We start from the raw sequence: 23,747 nt of genomic DNA, 5'->3' as shown, positions 1-23,747 counted from the left end.
GGGCCAATATAAGGGCCATGTACCAGCACCCATCGCACATCATGTGCACACACCCCCCGGCCCTTCCGATCGTCGGAACCCCAATGCCGCCGGTCAGGTTATCCGACCATGCTCCGGTGTGGTACCCGACGAAGAAAAATGTGACACCAGAACATGCCCAAGCCCAGCATGTGCTGTTGTAACCCTTGGTCTGGTACAATCTTAGACTGGGAATGAACTCCATATGCTTAAACTGGGAATGAACTCCGTATGCCTAAGTCAACCCATGAAACAAGCGTACGGGCGCTCAACCGGCCAGAGGGGTGGGATGTGCAAGCTGGGGATCGGTCGGGTCCCCCTCTACATTCTGCCGATCTTACTGTCATAACCCTCGGTCCGGTCCAATCTTAGACTAGGAATGAACTCCGTATGCCTAAGCCAACTGACGAAAGGAGCGGACGGGAGGGCGGGCGGGAGGGCACTACGTCGGCCAGAGAGACGAAATGCGCAAGCCGTGGATCAATAGGGTGGTAGGTGGGTTTAGGCACATCTTCATATTTCTGTGCGCCAATGCCATTTTTATGGCTTGTAAATTCATACAATGCTCCCATAAGCCTTCACGTGAAGTTTCATGGCAAGACGACTCATTTTCTATTTTTCATGATTTTTGAAACATTTTAGACATGATCCTTGTATTTTTATTGGCATGCGCAAAAAAATTCAGCTAAAAACGTGAACTATACAAGATTTTATGACCATTTGAAAAAAGTGTCCCCATTTTAGACACTTTAGTGGCTACTGGCAGCAAACCTGTAAAATCTCAAATGCTCATTAAGGGGGTGTGAGTTCTCAAGGTTTGATGAGGGATAGGGGGCCAATATAAGGGCCAAGTACCAGCACCCATTGCTCATCATGTGCGCACACCCCCCCGGCCCCCCCGATCACCGAAACCCCAATGCCGTCGGTCAAGTTCTCCAGCGATGCTCCGGCGATGGTTTCCCGGTGAAGAAAAATGCGGCATCAGCACATGCCCGAGCCCAGCGTGTGCTACCGCAACCCTCTGTTCGGTCCGATCTTAGGCTGGGAATGAATTCTGTATGCTTGACTGGGAATGAACTTTGTATCCCTAAGTCATCCCACGAAATGAGCGTGCGGGTGCTCAGCCGGCTAGAGGGGAGGGATGCGCAAGCCGGGGATCGACCGGGTCCCCCTCTGCGTGCTGTCAATCCTACTACCGCAACCCTCATCCGGTCTGATCTTAGACTGGGAATGAACTCCGTATCCCTAAGCTAACCGAGGAAACGTGCGAGCGGGCGGGCGGGCGGGCACTACGCCGGCCAGAGAGACGGGATGCGCAACCCGTGGATCGATAGGGTGGTAGGTGGGTTTAGGCACATCTTCATGTTTCTACGTGCCAATGCCGTTTTTATGGCTTGTAAATTCATTCAATGGTCCCTTAAGCCTTCACGTGAAGTTTCATGGCAAGATGACTCGTTTTCTATTTTTCACGATTTTTGAAAATTTTTGCGGTTCAAGATTTTTTTAAATTTTTTCAAAAGGGATTTTGGCCCCAAACTTGGTAGACATGATCCTTTTATTTTTTTTGGCATGCACAAAAAAATTCAGCTAAAAACTCGAAGTGTACAAGATTTTGTGAACATTTGAAAAAAGTGTCCCCATTTCAGACACTTTAATGGCTACTGGCAGCAAACCTATAAAATCTCAAATGCTCTTTAAGGGGGTGTGAGTTCTTGAGGTTTGATGAGGGATAGGGGGCCAATATAAGGGCCAAGCACCAGCACCCATCGCACATTATGTGCGCACACCCCTCGGGCCCCCCGATCGTCGGAACCCCAATGCCGTCGGTCAGGTTCTCACGCAATGCTTCGACGATGGTGCCCCGGTGAAGAAAAATGCAGCACCAACACATGCCCAAGCCCAACATGTGCTGTCACAACCCTCGGTCTGGTCCGATCTTAGACTGGGAATGAACTCTGTATGCTTAGACTGGGAATGAACTCCGTATGGCTAAGTCAACCCACGAAACGAGCGTGCGGTTACTCAGCCAGCCAGAGGGGCGGGATGCACAAGTCGGGGATCGGTCGAGTCCCCCTTTGCGTGCTGTCGATCCTACTACTGCAACCCTCGGTCCAGTTTGATATTAGACTGGGAATGAACTCCATATGCCTAAGCCAACTGACGAAACGAGCGAGCGCGCGAGCGGGCGGGCACTACGCCAGCCAGAGAGACGGGATGCGCAAGCCGTGGATCGATAGGGTGGTAGGTGGGTTTAGGCACAACTTCATATTTTTGCATGCCAATGCCATTTTTATGGCTTGTAGATTCATACAATGGTCCCTTAAGCCTTCATGTGTAGTTTCATTGCAAGACGACTCATTTTCTATTTTTCACGATTTTTGAAACTTTTTACGGTTCGGGATTTTTTAAAATTTTTTCGAAAGGAGTTTTGGCCCCAAACTTGGCAGACATGATCCTTGTATTTTTTTTGGCATGCATAAAGCAATTCAGCTAAAAACTCAAAGTGAACAAGATTTTGTGACTGTTTCAAAAAAGTGTCCCCATTTCAGACACTTTAATGGCTACTGGCAGCAAACCTGTAAAATCTCAAATGGTCTTTAAGGGGGAGTGAGTTCTCAAGGTTTGATGAGGGATAGGGGGCCAATATAAGAGCCAAGTACCAGCACCCATCGCCCATCATGTGCGCACACCCCCCCGGCCCCCCCGATCGTCGGAACCCCAATGCCGTCGGTCAGGTTCTCCAGCAATACTTCGGCGATGGTGCCCCGGCGAGGAAAAATGTGGCACCAACACATGCCCAAGCCCAACATGTGCTGTCACAACCCTCGGTCCGATCCGATCTTAGACTGGGAATGAACTCCGTATGCTTAGACTGGGAATGAACTCCGTATGGCTAAGTCAACCCACGAAATGAGCGTGCGGTTGCTCAGCCAGCCAGAGGGGCGGGATGCGCAAGTCGGGGATCGACCGAGTCCCCCTCTGCGTGCTACCAGTCCTGCTGCTGCAACCCTCGGTCCGGTCCAATATTAGACTGGGAATGAACTCCGTATGCCTAAGCCAACTGACAAAACGAACGGGCGTGCGGGCGGGCGGGCACTACTCCAGCAAGAGAGACGGGATGCACAAGCCGTGGATCGATAGGGTGGTAGGTGGGTTTAGGCACATCTTCATATTTCTGTGTGCCAATGCCATTTTTATGGCTTGTAAATTCATACAATGGTCCCTTAAGCCTTCACGTGAAGTTTCATGGCAAGACGACTCATTTTCTATTTTTCATGATTTTCGAAACTTTTTGCGATACGAGATTTTTTAAAATTTTTTCGGAGGGAGTTTTGGCCCCAAACTTGGTAGACATGATCCTTGTATTTTTGTTGGCATGCACAAAAACATTCAGTTAAAAACTCGAAGTGTACAAGATTTTTTGACCATTTGAAAAAAGTGTCCCCATTTTAGACACTTTAATGGCTACTGGCAGCAAACCTGTAAAATCTCAAATGCTCTTTAAGAGGGTTTGAGTTCTCGAGGTTTGATGAGTGATAGGGGGCCAATATAAAGGCCAAGTACCAGCACCCATTGCACATCATGTGCGCACACCCCCCCGGCCCCCCCGATTGTCGGAATCCCAATGTCGCCCGTCAGGTTCTCCGACGATGGTCTGGCAATGGTGCCCCAGTGAAGGAAAATGCGGCACCAGCACATGCCCAAGCCCAGCATGTGCTCCACAACCCTCAATCAAGTTTGATCTTAGACTGGGAATGAACTCCGTATGCCTAAGCCAACCGACAAAACAAGCTGACGGGCGGGTGGGCACTATGTCGGCTAGAGAGACGGGATGCGCAAGCCGAGGATCGATAGGGTGGTGGGTGGGTTTAGGCACATCTTCATATTTCTGCTTGCCAATGCCATTTTTATGGCTTGTAAATTCATACTATGGTCCCTTAAGCCTTCACGTGATGTTTCATGGCAAGACGACTCGTTTTCTATTTTTCATGATTTTTGAAACTTTTTGCGGTTTGGGATTTTTTAAAATTTTTTTGAAAGGTGTTTTGGCCCCAAACTTGGTAGACGTGATCCTTGTATTTTTTGTGGCATGCACAAAAAAATTCAGCTAAAAACTCGTAGTGTACAAGATTTTGGGACCATTTGAAAAAAGTGTCCCCATTTCAGACACTTTCATGGCTACTGGCAGCAAACCTGTTAAATCTCAAATGCTCTTTAAGGGGGTGTAAGTTCTCAAGGTTTGATGAGGGATAGGGGGCCAATATAAGGTCCAAGTACCAGCACCCATCGCACATCATGTGCACACACCCCGCAGGCCCCCTCTATCGTCGTAACCCTAATGCTGTCGGTCAGGTTCTCCGATGAAGAAAAATGTGGCACCAGCACACGCCCAAGCCCAGCATGTGCTGTCTTAACCCTCGGCCCGGTCCGATCCTAGACTGGGAATGAACTCTGTTTGCTTGTACTGGTAATGAACTCTGTATGCCTAAGTCAACCCACAAAATGAGCGTGTGGGCACTCAGTCGGCTAGAGGGGTGGGATGCGTAAGCATGGGATCGATCGGGTCCCCCTCTGCGTGCTGCCGATCTTGCTGTCGCAACCCTCGATCCGGTCTGATCTTAGATTGGGAATGAACTCCGTATGCCTAAGCCAATCGACGAAACGAGCGGGCGGGCGGGCGGGCACTACGTCGACCAAAGAGGCAGGATGCGCAAGCCATGCATCGATAGGGTGGTTGGTGGGTTTAGGCACATCTTCATATTTCTACGTGCCAATGCCATTTTTATGGCTTGTAAATTCATACAATGGAACCTTAAGCCTTCACGTGAAGTTTCATGGCAAGAGGACTTGTTTTCTATTTTTCACGATTTTTGAAACTTTTTATGGTTCGGGATTTTTTAAAATTTTTTCGAATGGAATTTTGGCCCCAAACATGGTGGACGTGATCCTTGTATTTTTGTTGGAATGCACAAAAAAATTCAGGAAAAAATTGTACAAGATTTTGTGACCATTTGAAAAAAGTGTCCCTATTTCAAACACTTTAATGGCTACTGGCAGCAAACCTGTAAAATCTCAAATGCTCTTTAAGGGGGTATGAGTTCTCGAGGCTTGATGAGTGATAGGGAGCCAATATAAGGGCCAAGTACGAGCACCCATCGCACATCATGTGAGCACACCCCTCGGCCCCCTCGATTGTCGGAACCCCAATGCTATCGGTCAGGTTCTTTGGCGATCCTCCAACGATGGTGCCCCGGTGAATAAAAATGTGGCACCAGCACATTCCCGAGCCCAGCATGTGCTGTCGCAACCCTTGGATCGATCCGATCTTAGACTGAGAATGAACTCCGTATTCCTAGGCGAGAAATAAACTCCGTATGCCTAAGTGAACCCGCAAAATGAGCGTGCGGGTGCTCAGCCGACCAGAGGGGCGGGATGCGTAAACCGAGGAACGGTCGGGTCCCCCTCTGCGTGCTGCCAATCCTACTACCGCAACCCTCGGTCCAGTCTGATCTTAGACTGGGAATGAACTCCGTATGCCTAAGCCAACCAAAGAAATGAGCGGGCGGGCGGACGGACGGGCACTACATCGGCCAGAGAGACGGGATGCGCAAGCCGTGGATCTATAGGGTGGTAGGTGTGTTTGGGGACATCTACATATTTCTATGTGCCAATGCCATTTTTATGGCTTGTAAATTCATACAATGGTCCCTTAAGCCTTCACGTGAAGTTTCATGGCAAGACGACTCGTTTTTTATTTTTCACGATTTTCAAAAAGTTTTACGGTTCAGGATTTTTTAAAATTTTTTTGGAAGGATTTTTGGCCCCAAACTTAGTAGACACGATCCTTGTATTTTTGTTGGCATGCACAAAAACATTCAGCTAAAAACTCGAAGTGTATAAGATTTTGTGACCATTTGAAAAATGTGCCCCCATTTCAGAAACTTTAATGGCTACTGGCAGCAAACCTGTAAAATCTCAAATGCTCTTTAAGGGGGTGTGAGTTCTCGAGGTTTGATGAGCGATAGGGGGCCAATATAAGCACCAAGTACCAGCACCCATCGCACATCATGTGCGTACACCACCCCCTGGCCCCTCCATCGTCGGAACCCCAATGCCGCCGGTCAGGTTCTCCGGTGATGCTCTGACGATGGTGCCCCGATGAAGAAAAGTGCGGCACCAGCACATGCCCGAGCCCAGCATGTGCTGTCGCAACCCTCGGTCCAGTCTGATCTTAGACTGAGAATGACCTCCGTATGCTTAGACTGGGAATGAACTCCGTATGCCTAAGTCAACCCACGCAACGAGCGTGCGGGCGCTCAGCCGGCCAAAAGGGCGGGATGCACAAGCCGGGGATTAGTCGGGTCCCCCTCTACGTGCTACCGATCCTGCTGCTGCATCCCTCACTCCGATCTGATCTTAGACTGGTAATGAACTCCGTATGCCTAAGCCAACCAATGAAACGAGCGGGAGGACGGGCGGGCGGGCACTACGTCGACCAGAGAGACGGGATGCGCAAGCCGTGGATCGATAGGTGGTTGGTGGGTTTAGGCACATCTTCATGTTTCTGTGTGCCAATGCCATTTTTATGGCTTGTAAATTCATACAATGGTCCCTTAATCCTTCACGTCAAGTTTCATGGCAAGATGACTCGTTTTCCATTTTTCACGATTTTCAAAACTTTTTACGGTTTGGGATTTTTAAAAATTTTTTTGGAATGAGTTCTGGCCCCAAACTTGGTAGACCTAATCTTTGTATTTTTTTTGGCATGCACAAAAAAATTCAGCTAAAAACTTGAAGTGTACAAGATTTTGTGACCATTTGAAAAAAGGGTCCCCATTTCAGACACTTTAATGGCTACTGGCAGCAAACCTGTAAAATCTCAAATGCTCTTTAAGGGGGTGTGAGTTCTTGAGGTTTGATGAGGGATAGGGGGCCAATATAAGGGCCAAGTACCAGCAACCACTGCACATCATGTGCGCACACCCCCCGGCCCCCCGATCATCGGAACCCCAATACTGTCGATCAGGTGCTCCAGCGATGCTTCGACGATGGTGCCCCGATGAAGAAAAATGAGGCACTAGCACATGCTCGAGCCCGGAATGTGCTACCGCAACCCTTGGTCCAGTCCAATCTTAGACTGGGAATGAACTCCGTATGCTTAGACTGGAAATGAACTCCGTATGCCTAAGTCAACCCGCGAAACAAGCGTACGGGCGCTCAGCCAGCCAGAGGGGCGGGATACGCAAGTCGGGGATCGGCCAGGTCCCCCTCTACGTGCTGCCGATCCTGCTGCCACAATCGTCGGTCCGGTCTGATCTTAGACTGGGAATGAACTTCGTATGCCTAAGCCAACTGAGAAAACGAGAGAGCGGATGGGTGGGCGGGCACTACGTCGGCTAGAGAGGTGGGATGCACAAGCCGTGGATAGATAGGGTGGTAGGTGGGTTTAGGCACATCTTCATATTTCTGCATGCCAACACCATTTTTATGGCTTGTAAATTCATACATTGGTCCCATAAGCCTTCACGTGAAGTTTCATGGCAAGACAACTCGTTTTCTATTTTTTACGATTTTTGAAACTTTTTACGGTTCGAGATTTTTTTAAATTCTTTTTTGAAGGTGTTTTGGCCCCCAAACTTGGTAGATGTGATCCTTTTGTTTTTGTTGGCATGCACAAAAGAATTCAGCTAAAAACTCGAAGCGTACAAGATTTTGTGACCATTTGAAAAAAGTGTCCTCATTTCTGACACTTTAATGGCTACTGGCAGTAAACCTGTAAAATCTCAAATGCTCTTTAAGGGGGTGTGAGTTCTCGAGGTTTGATGAGGGATAGGGGGCCAATATAAGGGCCAAGTACCAGCACCCATCGCATATCATGTGTGCACACCCCCCGGCCCCCCCGACCGCCAGAACCCCAATGCCGCTGGTCAGGTTCTCCGGTGATGCTCTGGCGATGGTGCCCCGACGAAGAAAGATGCGGCACCAGCACATGCCCGAGCCCAACATTTGCTGCCATAACCCTTGATCCGGTCTGATCTTAGACTAGGATTGAACTCTGTATGCTTAGACTGGGAATAAACTCCGTATGCCTAAGTCAACCCACGAAATGAGTGTGTGGGACTCAGCCGGCCAGAGGGGTGAGGTGCTCAAGCTGGGGATCGGCCGGGTCCCCCTCTACGTGCTGCCGATCCTACTACTGCAACCCTCAGTCTGGTCTAATCTTAGACTGGGAATGAACTCCGTATGCCTAAGCCAACCGACGAAAAGAGCGGGCAGGCGGGCGTGCTGGCACTACGTTGGCCAAAGAGACGGGATGCGCAAGCCATGGATCGATAGGGTGGTAGGTGGATTTAGGTACATCTTCATATTTCTGCATGCCAATGCCATTTTTATGGCTTGTAAATTCATACAATGGTCCCTTAAGCCTTCACGTGAAGTTTCATGGCAAGACGACTCATTTTCTATTTTTCATGATTTTTGAAACTTTTTACGGTTCGGGATTTTTTAAAATTATTTCGGAAGGAGTTTTGGCCCCAAACTTGGTAGACGTGATCCTTGTATTTTTTTTGGCAAGCACAAAAAAATTCAGCTAAAAACTCGAAGTGTACAAGATTTTGTGACCATTTCAAAAAGTGTCCTCATTTTAGACACTTTAATGGCTACTGGCAGCAAACCTGTAAAATCTCAAATGCTCTTTAAGGGGGTGTGAGTTCTCAAGGTTTGATGAGGGATAGGAGGCCAATATAAGGGCCAAGTACCAGCACCCATCGCACATCATGCGCGCACACCCCCCGGCCCCCCCGAACATCGGAACCCCAATGCCGTCGGTTAGGTTCTCCGGCGATGCTCTGGCGATGTCGCCCCGACGAAGCAAAATGTGACACCAGCACATGCCCGAGCCCAGCATGTGCTGCCGCAACCCTCTGTTCGATCCGATCTTAGACTGGGAATGAACTTCGTATGCTTAGACTGAGAATGAACTTCGTATGCCTAAGTCAACCCACGAAACAAGCGTGCGTATGCTCAGCCGGGGATCGGTCGGGTACCCCTCTGCGTACTGCCGATCCTACTGCTGCAACCCTCAGTCCGGTCCGATCTTAGGCTGGGAATGAACTTCATATGCCTAAGCCAACCAACAAAACCAGTGGGCGGGAGGGCGGGCGGGCACTACGCTGGCCAGAGAGACGGGATGCGCAAGCCGTGGATCGATAGGGTGGTAGGTGGGTTTAGGCACATCTTCCTATTTCTGGATGCCAATGCCATTTTTATGGCTTGTAAATTCATACAATGGTCCCTTAGGCCTTCACGTGAGGTTTCATGGCAAGACGACCCATTTTTTATTTTTCACGATTTTTGAAACTTTTTGCGGTTCAACATTTTTTTAAATTTTTTCGGAAGGAGTTTTGGCCCCAAATTTCGAAGATGTGATCCTTGTATTTTTTTTGGCATGCACAAAAAAATTCAGCTAAAAACTCAAAGTGTACAAGATTTTGTGACCATTTGAAAAAAGTGTCCTCATTTTAGACACTTTAATGGCTACTGGCAGCAAACCTGTAAAATCTCAAATGCTCTTTAAGAGGATGTGAGTTCTCAAGGTTTGATGAGGGATAGGGGGCCAATATAAGGGCCAAGTACCAGCACCCATCGCACATCATGTGCGCACACCCCCCGGCCCTCTCGATCGTCGGAACCCAAATGCCTTCGTTCAGGTTCTCGAGTGATGCTCCGACGATGGTGCCCCGATGAAGAAAAATGCGGCACCAGCACATGCCCGAGCCCAGCATGTGCTGCCGTAACCCTCGGTCTGGTCCGATCTTAGACTGGCAATGAACTCCGTATGCTTAGACTGGGAAAAAACTTCGTATGCCTAAGTCAACCCACAAAACGAGCGGGCGTACGCTCAGTCGGGGATCGGTCGGGTACCTCTCTGCGTGCTGTCGATCCTGTTGTCATAACCCTCGATCTGGTCCGATCTTAGACTGGGAATGAACTCCGTATGCCTAAGCCAACCGACGAAACGAACGGGCGGGTGGGTGGGTGGGCACTACGCCGGCCTGAGAGATGGGATGCGCAAGCCGTGGATCAATAGGGTGGTAGGTGGGTTTAGCCATATCTTGACATTTCTGCATGCCAATGCCGTTTTTATGGCTTTTAAATTCATACAATGGTCCCATAAGCCTTCACGTGAAGTTTCATGGCAAGATGACTCGTTTTCTACTTTTCACGATTTTGGAAACTTTTTGCGGTTCGAGATTTTTTAAAATTTTTTTGGAAGGAGTTTTGGCGCCAAACTTGGTAGACGTGATCCTCGTATTTTTGTTGGCATGCACAAAAGAATTCAGCTAAAAACTCGAAGTGTAGAAGATTTTGTGACCATTTGAAAAAAGTGTCCCCATTTCAAACACTTTAATGGCTACCGGCAGCAAAACTGTAAAATCTCAAATGCTCTTTAAGGGGGTGTGAGTTCTCGAGGTTTGATGAGGGATAGGGGGCCAATATAAGGGCCAAGTACCAGCACCCATCGCACATCATGTACACACACCCCCCGGCCTTCCCGATCGTCAGAACCCCAATGCCGTCGGTCAGGTTCTCCGATAATGCTCCGACGATCGTGCCCCGACGAAGAAAAATACGACACCAGCACATGCCCGAGCCCAGCATGTGCTACCGCAACCCTTAGTCCGGTCCGATCTTAGACTGGGAATGAACTCCGTATGCTTAGACTGGGAAAGAACTTTGTATGCCTAAGTCAACCCACGAAATGAGCGTGCGCGCGCTCTGCCGGCCAGAGGGGAGGGATGCGCAAGCCGAGGATCGGTCGGGTCCCCCTCTGCGTGCTGCCAATCCTGCTACCGCAACCATCGGTCTGATCCGATCTTAGACTGGGAATGAACTCCGTATGCCTAAGCCAACCAACGAAACAAGCGGGTGGACGAGCGAGCGCAAGCCGTGGATCGATAGGGTGGTCGGTGGGTTTAGGCACGTATTCATATTTCTATGTGCCAATGCCATTTTTATGGCTTGTAAATTCATACAATGGTCCTTTAAGCCTTCACGTGAAGTTTTATGGCAAGACGACTCATTTTTTATTTTTCATGATTTTTGAAACTTTTTACGGATCGGGATTTTTTAAAATTTTTTCAAATGGAGTTTTGGCCCCAAACTTGGTAGATGTGATCCTTGTATTTTTGTTGGCATGCATAAAACATTCAGCTAAAAACTCGAAGTGGACAAGGTTTTGTGACCAATTGAAAAAAGTGTCCCCATTTCAAACACTTTAATGGCTACTGGCAGCAAACCTGTAAAATCTCAAATGCTCTTTAAGGGGGTGTGAGTTCTCGAGGTTTGATAAGGGATAGGGGGCCAATATAAGGGCCCAGTACCAGCACCCATCGCACATCATGTGTGCACACCCACCCCGGCCCCCCCGATCACCGGAACCCTAATGCGGTCGGTCAGGTTCTCCGGTGATGCTCCGACGATGGTGCCCCGACGAAGAAAAATGCGGCACCAGAACATGCCTGAGCCTAGCATGTGCTGGCACAACCCTCGGTCTGGTCCGATCTTAGACTGGGAATGAACTCCATATGCTTAGACTGGGAATGAACTCCGTATGCCTAAGTCAACCCACGAACCGAGCGTCACAACCCTTGGTCCAGTCCGATATTAGACTGGGAATGAACTTCGTATGCTTAGACTGGGAATGAACTCCGTAAACCTAAGTCAACAAACGAAACGAGCGTGCGGGCGCTCAGCCGGCCAGAGGGGCGGGATGCGCAAGCCAGGGATCGATTGGGTCCCCCTCTGCATGCTGCCGATCCTGTTGCTGCAACCCTCAGTCCGATCCTATCTTAGACTAGGAATGAACTCTGTATGCCTAAGCCAACCGATGAAACGAGCTGGCGGGCGGACGGGTGGGCACTACGCCGGCCAAAGAGACGAGATGCGCAAGCCATGGATCGATAGGGTGGTAGGTGGGTTTAGGCACATCTTCATATTTCTACGTGCCAATGCCATTTTTATGGCTTGTAAATTCAACAATGGTCCCTTAAGCCTTCACGTGAACTTCATGGCAAGACGACTCATTTTCTATTTTTCATGATTTTTGAAACTTTTTGCCTTTCGGGATTTTTTTAAATTTTTTCGGAAGGATTTTTGGCCCCAAACTTGGTAGACATGATCCTTGTATTTTTGTTGGAATACACAAAAAAATTCAGCTAAAAATTCGAAGTGTACAAGATTTTGGGACCATTTGAAAAAAGTGTCCCCATTTCAGACAATTTAATGGCTATCGACAGCAAACCTGTAAAATCCCAAATGCTCTCTAAGGGCGTGTGAGTTCTCGAGGTTTGATGAGGGATAGGGGGCCAATATAAGGGCCAAGTACCAGAACCCATCGCACATCATGTGTGCACACCCCCTCGGTCCCTCGATCGTCGAAACCCCAATTTCGCCGGTCAGGTTCTCCGACGATGCTCCGACGATGGTGCCCCGGTGAAGAAAAATACGGTACCAGCACATGGCCGAGCCCAGCATACGCTGCCGTAACCCTCGGTCTGGTCCTATCTTAGACTGGGAATGAACGCCGTATGCCTAAGCCAATCGACGAAACGAGCAGGCGGGCGGGCACTACGCCGGCCAGAGAGACAGGATGCGCAAGCCGTGGATTGATAGCGTAGTAGGTGGGTTTAGGCACATCTTCATATTTTTACGTGCCAATGCCATTTTTATGGCTTGTAAATTCATACAATGGTCCCTTAACCTTCATGTGAAGTTTCATGGCAAGACGACTCGTTTTGTATTTTTCATGATTTTTGAAACTTTTTACGGTTCGGGATTTTTTAAAATTTTTTTGAAAGAAGTTTTGACCCTAAATTGGTAGACGTGATCCTTTTATTTTTGTTGGCATGCACAAAAACATTCAGCTAAAAACTTGAAGTGTACAAGATTTTGTGACCATTTGAAAAAAGTGTCCCCATTTCAAACGCTTTAATGGCTACTGGCAGAAAATCTGAAAAATCTCAAATGCTCTTTAAGGGGGTGTGAGTTCTCGAGGTTTGGTGAGGGATAGGGGGCCAATATAAGGGCCAAGTACCAGCACCCATCGCACATCATGTGCGCACACCCCCCGGCCCCCCCGATTGCCAGAACCTAATTCCACCGGTCAGGTTCTCCAGTGATGCTCCGGCTATGGTGCCCCGGTGAAGAAAAATACGGCACTAGCACATGCTCCGGCTATGGTGCCCAGATGAAGAAAAATCTTGGACACTTCTAGTTTTTAGATGAATTTTTTTATGCATGCCAACAAAAATACAAGGATCACGTCTACCAAGTTTGGGGCCAAAAATCCTTCCAAAAAAATTTTAAAAAATCCCTAACCGCAAAAATTTTCGAAAATCATGAAAAATGGAAAACTGGTCGTCTTACCATTGTGTGAATTTACAAGCCATAAAAATGGCATTGGCATGTAGAAATCTGAAGATGTGCCTAAACCCACCTACCACCCTATCGATCCACGGCTTGTGCATCCCACCTCTCTGGCCAGCGTAGTGCCGTCCCGCCCGGCCGCTCATTCGTTTCGTCGATAGGCTTAGGCATACGGAGTTCATTCCAAGTCTAAGATTGGACCGGACCGAGGGTTGTGGCAGTAGGATCGGTAGCACGCAGAGGGGGACTCGGCCTATCCCCGACTTGCGCATCCTGCCCCTCTGGCCGGTTGAGCCCCCGCACGCTCGTTCCATGGGTTGACTTAGGCATACGAAGTTCATTCCCAGTCTAAGCATACGGAGTTCAATCCCAGTCTAAGATAGGACCGGACCGAGGGTTACGGCAGCACATGCTTGGCTCGGGCATGTGCTGGTGCCACATTTTTCTTCGTCGGGGCACCATCGCCGGAGAACCTGAACGGTGACATTAGGGTTCCAGTGATCAGGGGGGCCGAGTGGGGTGTGCGTATATGATGTGCGATGGGTGCTGGTACTTGGCCCTTATATTGGCCCCTTATCCCTCATCAAACCTCGAGAACTCACACCCCCTTAAAAAGCATTTGAGATTTTACAGGTTTGCTGCTAGTAGCCATTAAAGTTCTGAAATGGGGACACTTTTTTCAAAAGGTCACAAAATCTTGTACACTTCGAGTTTTTAGCTGAATTCTTTTATGCATGCCGACAAAAATAAAAGGATCACGTCTACCAAATTTGAGGTAAAAACTCCTTCCGAAAAAATTTTAAAAAATCCCGAACCGCAACAAGTTTTGAATATCGTGAAAAATAGAAAACGAGTCGTCTTGCGATGAAACTTCACGTGAAGTCTTAAGGGACCATTGTATGAATTTACAAGCCATAAAAATGGCATTGGCACGTAGAAATATGAAGATGTGCCTAAACCCACCTACCACCCTATCGATCCACGGCTTGCGCATCCCGTCTCTTTGGTCGACGTAGTGCTCGCCCGCCCGCCCAGCCGCTCGTTTTGTCAGTTGGCTTAGGCGTACGGAGTTCATTCCTAGTCTAAGATCAAACCAGACCGAGGGTTACGGCAGTAGGATCGGTAGCACGCATAGGGAGACCCGACTGATCCCCGGCTTACGCATCCTGCCCCTCTGGCCGGCTGAGCGCCCGTACGCTCATTTCGTTGGTTGACTTAGGCATACGGAGTTGATTCCCAGTTTAAGCATACAGAGTTCATTCTCAGTTTAAGATCAGACCACACCGAGGGTTGCGGTAGCACATGCTAGGCTCAGGCATGTGCTGGTGTCGCATTTTTCTTTGTCGGGGCACCATTATCGGAGCATCGCCGGAGAACCTATCCGGCGGCATTAGGGTTCCGGTGATCGGGGGGCCGGGGGTGTGCGCACATGATGAGCGATGGGTCTTGGTACTTGGCCCTTATATTGGCCCCTATCCCTCATCAAACCTCGAGAACTCACACCCCTTAAAGAGCATTTTAGATTTTACAGGTTTGCTGCCAGTAGCCATTAAAGTGTCTGAAATAGGGACACTTTTTTCAAATGATCACAAAATCTTGCACACTTCGACTTTTTAGCTGAATTGTTTTGTGCATGCCAACAAAAATACAAGGGTCACGTCTACCAAGTTTGGGGCTAAAATTTCTTCCGAAAAAATTTAAAAAAAATCCCGAACCGTAAAAAATTTCAAAAATCGTGAAAAATAAAAAACGAGTCGTCTTGCCATGAAACTTCACGGGAAGGCTTAAGGGACCATTGTATGAATTTACAAGCCATAAAAATGGCATTGGCATGTAGAAATTTGAAGATCTGCCTAAACCCACCTACCACCCAATTGATCCACGGCATGCGCATCCTGTCTCTCTGGCCGGCGTAGTGCCCGTCCACCCGCCAGACCGTTTGTTTCGTCGGTTGGCTTAGGTGTACGGAGTTCATTCCCAGTCTAAGATCCTTTTGAAAAAATTTTAAAAAATCTCGAACCGTAAAAAGTTTTGAAAATCATGAAAAATAGAAAACGAGTCGTCTTGCCATGAAACTTCATGTGAAGGCTTAAGGGACCATTATATGAATTCACAAGCCATAAAAATGGCATTAACACATAGAAATATGAAGATGTGCCTAAACCCACCTACCACCATATCGATCCACGGCTTGCGCATCCCATCTCTCTGGTCGGAGTAGTGCCCACCCATCCGCACATAGAGTGGGACTCGACTGATCCCCGGCTTACACATCTCGCCCCTCTGGCCGTCTGAGCGCCCGCACGCTCGTTTCGTGGGTTGACTTAGGCATACGGAGTTCATTCCTAGTATAAGATCAGACCAGACCGAGGGTGGCGGTAGCACATGCTGGGCTCGGTCATGTGCTGGTGCCACAATTTTCTTCATCGGGCACCATCGCCAGAGCATCACCGGGAGAACCTGACCGGTGGCATTGGGGTTCCGGCGATCGGGGGGCCGGGGGGTGTGCACACATGATGTGCTATGGGTGCTGGTACTTGTTCCTGATATTGGACCCCTATCCCTTATCAAATCTTAACAACTCACACCCCCTTAAAGAGCATTTGAGATTTTACAGGTTTGCTGCCTGTAGCCATTAAAGGGTCTGAAATGGGGACACTTTTTTCAAATGGTCACAAAATCTTGTACACCTCGAGTTTTTAGCTGAATTTTTTTGTGCATGCCAATAAAAATACAAGGTTCATGTCAACCAAGTTTGGGACCAAAACTCCTTCCGAAAAAATTTTAAAAAATCTCGAACTGCAAAAAGTTTCAAAAATCTTAAAAAATAGAAAACGAGTCGTCTTGCCATGAAAGTTCAAGTGAAGGCTTAAGGGACCATTTTATGAATTTGCAAGCCATAAAAATGGCATTGGCACACAGAAATATGAAGATGTGCCTAAACCCACCTACCACCCTATCGATCCACGGCTTACGCATCCCGTCTCTCGGGCCAGCGTAGTGCTCGCCCGCCCACCCGCCCGCTCGTTTCGTCGATTGGCTTAGGCATACGCAGTTCATTCCCAATCTAAGATCGGACCAGACCTAGGGTTGTGGTAGCAGGATCGATAGCACGCAGAGGGGGACCCAACCGATCCCCGGCTTACGCATCCCACCCCTCTGGCCGGCTGAGCACCCGTACGCTCGTTTCATGGGTTGACTTAGGCATACGGTGTTCATTCCCAGTCTAAGCATACGAAGTTCATTCCCAGTCTAAGATCGGACCGAACTGAGGGTTACGACGGCACATGCTGGGCTCGGGCATGTGTTGGTGTCGCATTTTCTTCGTTGGGGCACCATTGCCAGAGCATCGCCGGAGAACCTGACCGGCGGCATTGGGGTTCCGACGATCAGGGGGCCAGGGGGGGTGTGCACACATGATGTGCGATGGGTGCTGGTACTTGGCCCTTATATTGGCCCCCTATCCATCATCAAACCTCGAGAACTCACACCCCCTTAAAGAGCATTTGAGATTTTACAGGTTTGCTGCCAGTAGCCATTAAAGTGTATGAAATGGGGACACTTTTTTCAAATGGTCACAAAATCTTGTACACTTCCAGTTTTTAGATGAATTTTTTGTGCATGCCAAAAAAAATACAAGGATCACGTCTACCAAGTTTGGGGCCAAAACACCTTCCGAAAAAATTTTAAAAAATCTCAAACCGTAAAAAGTTTCAAAAATCGTGAAAAATAGAAAACGACTCGTCTTGCCATGAAACTTCATGTGAAGGCTTAAGGGACCATTGTTTGAATTTACAAGCCATAAAAATGGCATTGGCATGCAGAAATATGAAGATGTGCCTAAACCCACCTACCACCCTATCGATCCACAGCCTGTGCATCCCGTCTCTCTGGCCGGCGTAGTGCCCGCCTCCCGCCCGCCCGCTCGTTTCGTCGATTGGCTTAGGCATACAGAATTCATTCCCAGTCTAAGATCGGACCAGACTGAGGGTTGCGGCAGCAGGATTGGCAGCACGCCGAGAGGGACCCGGCCGATCCCCGGCTTGCGCATCCCATCGCTCTGGCCGACTGAGCACCCGCACACTCATTTCGTGGGTTGACTTAGCCATACTAAGTTCATTCCCAATCTAAGCATACGGAGTTCATTCCTAGTCTAAGATCGGATCGGATCGAGGGTTGCGGCAGCACATGCTAGGCTCGGGAATGTGTTGGTGCCGCATTTTTCTTCATCGGGGCACCATCGTTGGAGAACCTGATCGACGACATTAGGGTTCCAGCGATCGGGGGGGCCGGGGAGGGTGTGCGCACATGATGTGCGATGGGTTATGGTACTTGGCCCTTATATTGGCCCCCTATCCCTCATCAAACCTCGGGAACTCACACCACCTTAAAGAGCATTTGAGATTTTACAGGTTTGCTGCCAGTAGCTATTAAAATGTCCGAAATGAGGACACTTTTTTCAAATGGTCACAAAATCTTCTACACTTCAAGTTTTTAGCTGAATTTTTATGTGCATGCTAACAAAAATACAAGGATCACGTCTACCAGGTTTGCGGCCAAAACTCCTTTCGAAAAAATTTTAAAAAATCTCGAACCGTAAAAAGTTTCAAAAATCATGAAAAATAGAAAACGAGTCGTCTTGCCATGAAACTTCATGTGAAAGCTTAAGGGACCATTGTATGAATTTACAAGCCATAAAAATGGCATTGACATGTAGAAATATGAAGATGTGCGTAAATCCACCTACCACCCTATCGATTCACGGCTTGCGCATCCCGTCTCTCTTGCCAGCGTAGTGCCCGCCTGCCCGCCCGATCGTTTTGTCAATTGGCTTAGGCATACGGAGTTCATTCCCATTCTAAGATCAAACTGGACTGAGGGTTGCAGCAGCAGGATTGGCAGCACGTAGAAGGGGACCCGACCGATGCCCGGCCTGCACATCCCGCCCCTCTGGTCGGCTAAGCACCTGTACGCTCGTTTCATGGGTTGACTTAGGCATACGGAGTTCATTCCCAATCTAAGATCGGACTGGACCGAGGGTTGCGGCAGCACATGCTGGGCTCGGGCATGTGTTGGTGCCACATTTTTCTTCGCCGAGGCACCATCGCCAGAGTATCGTCGGAGAACCTGACCGGTGGCATTGGGGTTCCGACGATCGGGTGGGTCGGGGGGGTGTGCGCACATGATGTGCGATGGGTGCTGGTACTTGGCCCTTATATTGGCCCCCTATCCCTCATCAAACCTCGAGAACTCACACCCCCTTAAAGAGCATTTGAGATTTTACAGGTTTGCTGCCAGTAGCTATTAAAGTGTCTGAAATGGGGATACTTTTTTCAAATGAACAAAAAATCTTGTACATTTCAAGTTTTTAGCTGAATTTTTTTGTGCATGCCAACAAAAATACAAGGATCACGTCTACCAAGTTTGTTGCCAAAACTCCTTTCAAAAAAATTTTAAAAAATCCCAAACCGTAAAAAGTTTTAAAAATCATGAAAAATAAAAAACGAGTCGTCTTGCCATGAAACTTCACGTGAAGGCTTAAAGGACCATTGTATAAATTTACAAGCCATAAAAATGGTATTGGCATGCAGAAATATGAAGATGTGCCCAAACCCACCTACCACCCTATCGATCCACGGCTTGTGAATCCCGTCTCTCTGGCCGGCGTAGTACCCGCCCGCCCGCCCTTTAGTTTCTTCGGTTGGCTTAGGCATACGGAGTTCATTCCCGATCTAAGATTGGACCGGACCGATGGTTGCGGCAGCACATGCTGGGCTCGGGCATGTGTTGGTGCCACATTTTTCTTCACCGACGCACCATCGCTGGAGCATCACTGGAGAACCTGACCGGCGGCATTGGGGTTCCGGCAATCGGGGGGCCCGACGGGGGTGTGCGCACATGATGTGCGATGGGTGCTGGTACTTGGCCCTTATATTGGCCCCCTATCCATCATCAAACCTCGAGAACTCACACCCCCTTAAAGAGCATTTGAGATTTTACAGGTTTGCTGCCAGTAGCCATTAAAGTGTATGAAATGGGGACACTTTTTTCAAATGGTCACAAAATCTTGTACACTTCCAGTTTTTAGATGAATTTTTTGTGCATGCCAAAAAAAATACAAGGATCACGTCTACCAAGTTTGGGGCCAAAACACCTTCCGAAAAAATTTTAAAAAATCTCAAACCGTAAAAAGTTTCAAAAATCGTGAAAAATAGAAAACGACTCGTCTTGCCATGAAACTTCATGTGAAGGCTTAAGGGACCATTGTTTGAATTTACAAGCCATAAAAATGGCATTGGCATGCAGAAATATGAAGATGTGCCTAAACCCACCTACCACCCTATCGATCCACAGCCTGTGCATCCCGTCTCTCTGGCCGGCGTAGTGCCCGCCTCCCGCCCGCCCGCTCGTTTCGTCGATTGGCTTAGGCATACAGAATTCATTCCCAGTCTAAGATCAGACCAGACTGAGGGTTGCGGCAGCAGGATTGGCAGCACGCCGAGAGGGACCCGGCCGATCCCCGGCTTGCGCATCCCATCGCTCTGGCCGACTGAGCACCCGCACACTCATTTCGTGGGTTGACTTAGCCATACTAAGTTCATTCCCAATCTAAGCATACGGAGTTCATTCCTAGTCTAAGATCGGATCGGATCGAGGGTTGCGGCAGCACATGCTAGGCTCGGGAATGTGTTGGTGCCGCATTTTTCTTCATCGGGGCACCATCGTTGGAGAACCTGATCGGCGGCATTGGGGTTCCAGCGATCGGGGGGGCCGGGGAGGGTGTGCGCACATGATGTGCGATGGGTTATGGTACTTGGCCCTTATATTGGCCCCCTATCCCTCATCAAACCTCGGGAACTCACACCACCTTAAAGAGCATTTGAGATTTTACAGGTTTGCTGCCAGTAGCTATTAAAATGTCCGAAATGAGGACACTTTTTTCAAATGGTCACAAAATCTTCTACACTTCAAGTTTTTAGCTGAATTTTTATGTGCATGCTAACAAAAATACAAGGATCACGTCTACCAGGTTTGCGGCCAAAACTCCTTTCGAAAAAATTTTAAAAAATTTCGAACCGTAAAAAGTTTCAAAAATCATGAAAAATAGAAAACGAGTCGTCTTGCCATGAAACTTCATGTGAAAGCTTAAGGGACCATTGTATGAATTTACAAGCCATAAAAATGGCATTGACATGTAGAAATATGAAGATGTGCGTAAATCCACCTACCACCCTATCGATTCACGGCTTGCGCATCCCGTCTCTCTTGCCAGCGTAGTGCCCGCCTGCCCGCCCGATCGTTTTGTCAATTGGCTTAGGCATACGGAGTTCATTCCCATTCTAAGATCAAACTGGACTGAGGGTTGCAGCAGCAGGATTGGCAGCACGTAGAAGGGGACCCGACCGATGCCCGGCCTGCACATCCCGCCCCTCTGGTCGGCTAAGCACCTGTACGCTCGTTTCATGGGTTGACTTAGGCATACGGAGTTCATTCCCAATCTAAGATCGGACTGGACCGAGGGTTGCGGCAGCACATGCTGGGCTCGGGCATGTGTTGGTGCCACATTTTTCTTCGCCGAGGCACCATCGCCAGAGTATCGTCGGAGAACCTGACCGGTGGCATTGGGGTTCCGACGATCGGGTGGGTCGGGGGGTGTGCGCACATGATGTGCGATGGGTGCTGGTACTTGGCCCTTATATTGGCCCCCTATCCCTCATCAAACCTCGAGAACTCACACCCCCTTAAAGAGCATTTGAGATTTTACAGGTTTGCTGCCAGTAGCTATTAAAGTGTCTGAAATGGGGATACTTTTTTCAAATGAACACAAAATCTTGTACATTTCAAGTTTTTAGCTGAATTTTTTTGTGCATGCCAACAAAAATACAAGGATCACGTCTACCAAGTTTGTTGCCAAAACTCCTTTCAAAAAAATTTTAAAAACTCCCAAACCGTAAAAAGTTTTAAAAATCATGAAAAATAAAAAACGAGTCGTCTTGCCATGAAACTTCACGTGAAGGCTTAAAGGACCATTGTATAAATTTACAAGCCATAAAAATGGTATTGGCATGCAGAAATATGAAGATGTGCCCAAACCCACCTACCACCCTATCGATCCACGGCTTGTGAATCCCGTCTCTCTGGCCGGCGTAGTACCCGCCCGCCCGCCCTTTAGTTTCTTCGGTTGGCTTAGGCATACGGAGTTCATTCCCGATCTAAGATTGGACCGGACCGATGGTTGCGGCAGCACATGCTGGGCTCGAGCATGTGTTGGTGCCACATTTTTCTTCACCGACGCACCATCGCTGGAGCATCACTGGAGAACCTGACCGGCGGCATTGGGGTTCCGACGATCGGGGGGCCCGGCGGGGGTGTGCGCACATGATGTGCGATGGGTGCTGGTACTTGGCCCTTATATTGGCCCCCTATCCATCATCAAACCTCGAGAACTCACACCCCCTTAAAGAGCATTTGAGATTTTACAGGTTTGCTGCCAGTAGCCATTAAAGTGTATGAAATGGGGACACTTTTTTCAAATGGTCACAAAATCTTGTACACTTCCAGTTTTTAGATGAATTTTTTGTGCATGCCAAAAAAAATACAAGGATCACGTCTACCAAGTTTGGGGCCAAAACACCTTCCGAAAAAATTTTAAAAAATCTCAAACCGTAAAAAGTTTCAAAAATCGTGAAAAATAGAAAACGACTCGTCTTGCCATGAAACTTCATGTGAAGGCTTAAGGGACCATTGTTTGAATTTACAAGCCATAAAAATGGCATTGGCATGCAGAAATATGAAGATGTGCCTAAACCCACCTACCACCCTATCGATCCACAGCCTGTGCATCCCGTCTCTCTGGCCGGCGTAGTGCCCGCCTCCCGCCCGCCAGCTCATTTCGTCGATTGGCTTAGGCATACAGAATTCATTCCCAGTCTAAGATCGAACCAGACTGAGGGTTGAGGCAGCAGGATTGGCAGCACGCCGAGAGGGACCCGGCCGATCCCCGGCTTGCGCATCCCATCGCTCTGGCCGACTGAGCACCCGCACACTCATTTCGTGGGTTGACTTAGCCATACTAAGTTCATTCCCAATCTAAGCATACGGAGTTCATTCCTAGTCTAAGATCGGATCGGATCGAGGGTTGCGGCAGCACATGCTAGGCTCGGGAATGTGTTGGTGCCGTATTTTTCTTCATCAGGGCACCATCGTTGGAGAACCTGATCGGCGGCATTGGGGTTCCAGCGATCGGGGGGGCCGGGGAGGGTGTGCGCACATGATGTGCGATGGGTTATGGTACTTGGCCCTTATATTGGCCCCCTATCCCTCATCAAACCTCGGGAACTCACACCACCTTAAAGAGCATTTGAGATTTTACAGGTTTGCTGCCAGTAGCTATTAAAATGTCCGAAATGAGGACACTTTTTTCAAATGGTCACAAAATCTTCTACACTTCAAGTTTTTAGCTGAATTTTTATGTGCATGCTAACAAAAATACAAGGATCACGTCTACCAGGTTTGCGGCCAAAACTCCTTTCGAAAAAATTTTAAAAAATCTCGAACCGTAAAAAGTTTCAAAAATCATGAAAAATAGAAAACGAGTCGTCTTGCCATGAAACTTCATGTGAAAGCTTAAGGGACCATTGTATGAATTTACAAGCCATAAAAATGGCATTGACATGTAGAAATATGAAGATGTGCGTAAATCCACCTACCACCCTATCGATTCACGGCTTGCGCATCCCGTCTCTCTTGCCAGCGTAGTGCCCGCCTGCCCGCCCGATCGTTTTGTCAATTGGCTTAGGCATACGGAGTTCATTCCCATTCTAAGATCAAACTGGACTGAGGGTTGCAGCAGCAGGATTGGCAGCACGTAGAAGGGGACCCGACCGATGCCCGGCCTGCACATCCCGCCCCTCTGGTCGGCTAAGCACCTGTACGCTCGTTTCATGGGTTGACTTAGGCATACGGAGTTCATTCCCAATCTAAGATCGGACTGGACCGAGGGTTGCGGCAGCACATGCTGGGCTCGGGCATGTGTTGGTGCCACATTTTTCTTCGCCGAGGCACCATCGCCAGAGTATCGTCGGAGAACCTGACCGGTGGCATTGGGGTTCCGACGATCGGGTGGGTCGGGGGGGTGTGCGCACATGATGTGCGATGGGTGCTGGTACTTGGCCCTTATATTGGCCCCCTATCCCTCATCAAACCTCGAGAACTCACACCCCCTTAAAGAGCATTTGAGATTTTACAGGTTTGCTGCCAGTAGCTATTAAAGTGTCTGAAATGGGGATACTTTTTTCAAA

Source organism: Durio zibethinus, chromosome 5 (genome assembly GCF_047325235.1).
Source record: "Durio zibethinus cultivar Kanyao isolate XHJ-2024 chromosome 5, ASM4732523v1, whole genome shotgun sequence".
In the NCBI taxonomy this organism is placed as follows: domain Eukaryota; kingdom Viridiplantae; phylum Streptophyta; class Magnoliopsida; order Malvales; family Malvaceae; genus Durio; species Durio zibethinus.
Note: the sequence above shows the minus strand (reverse complement) of the source record.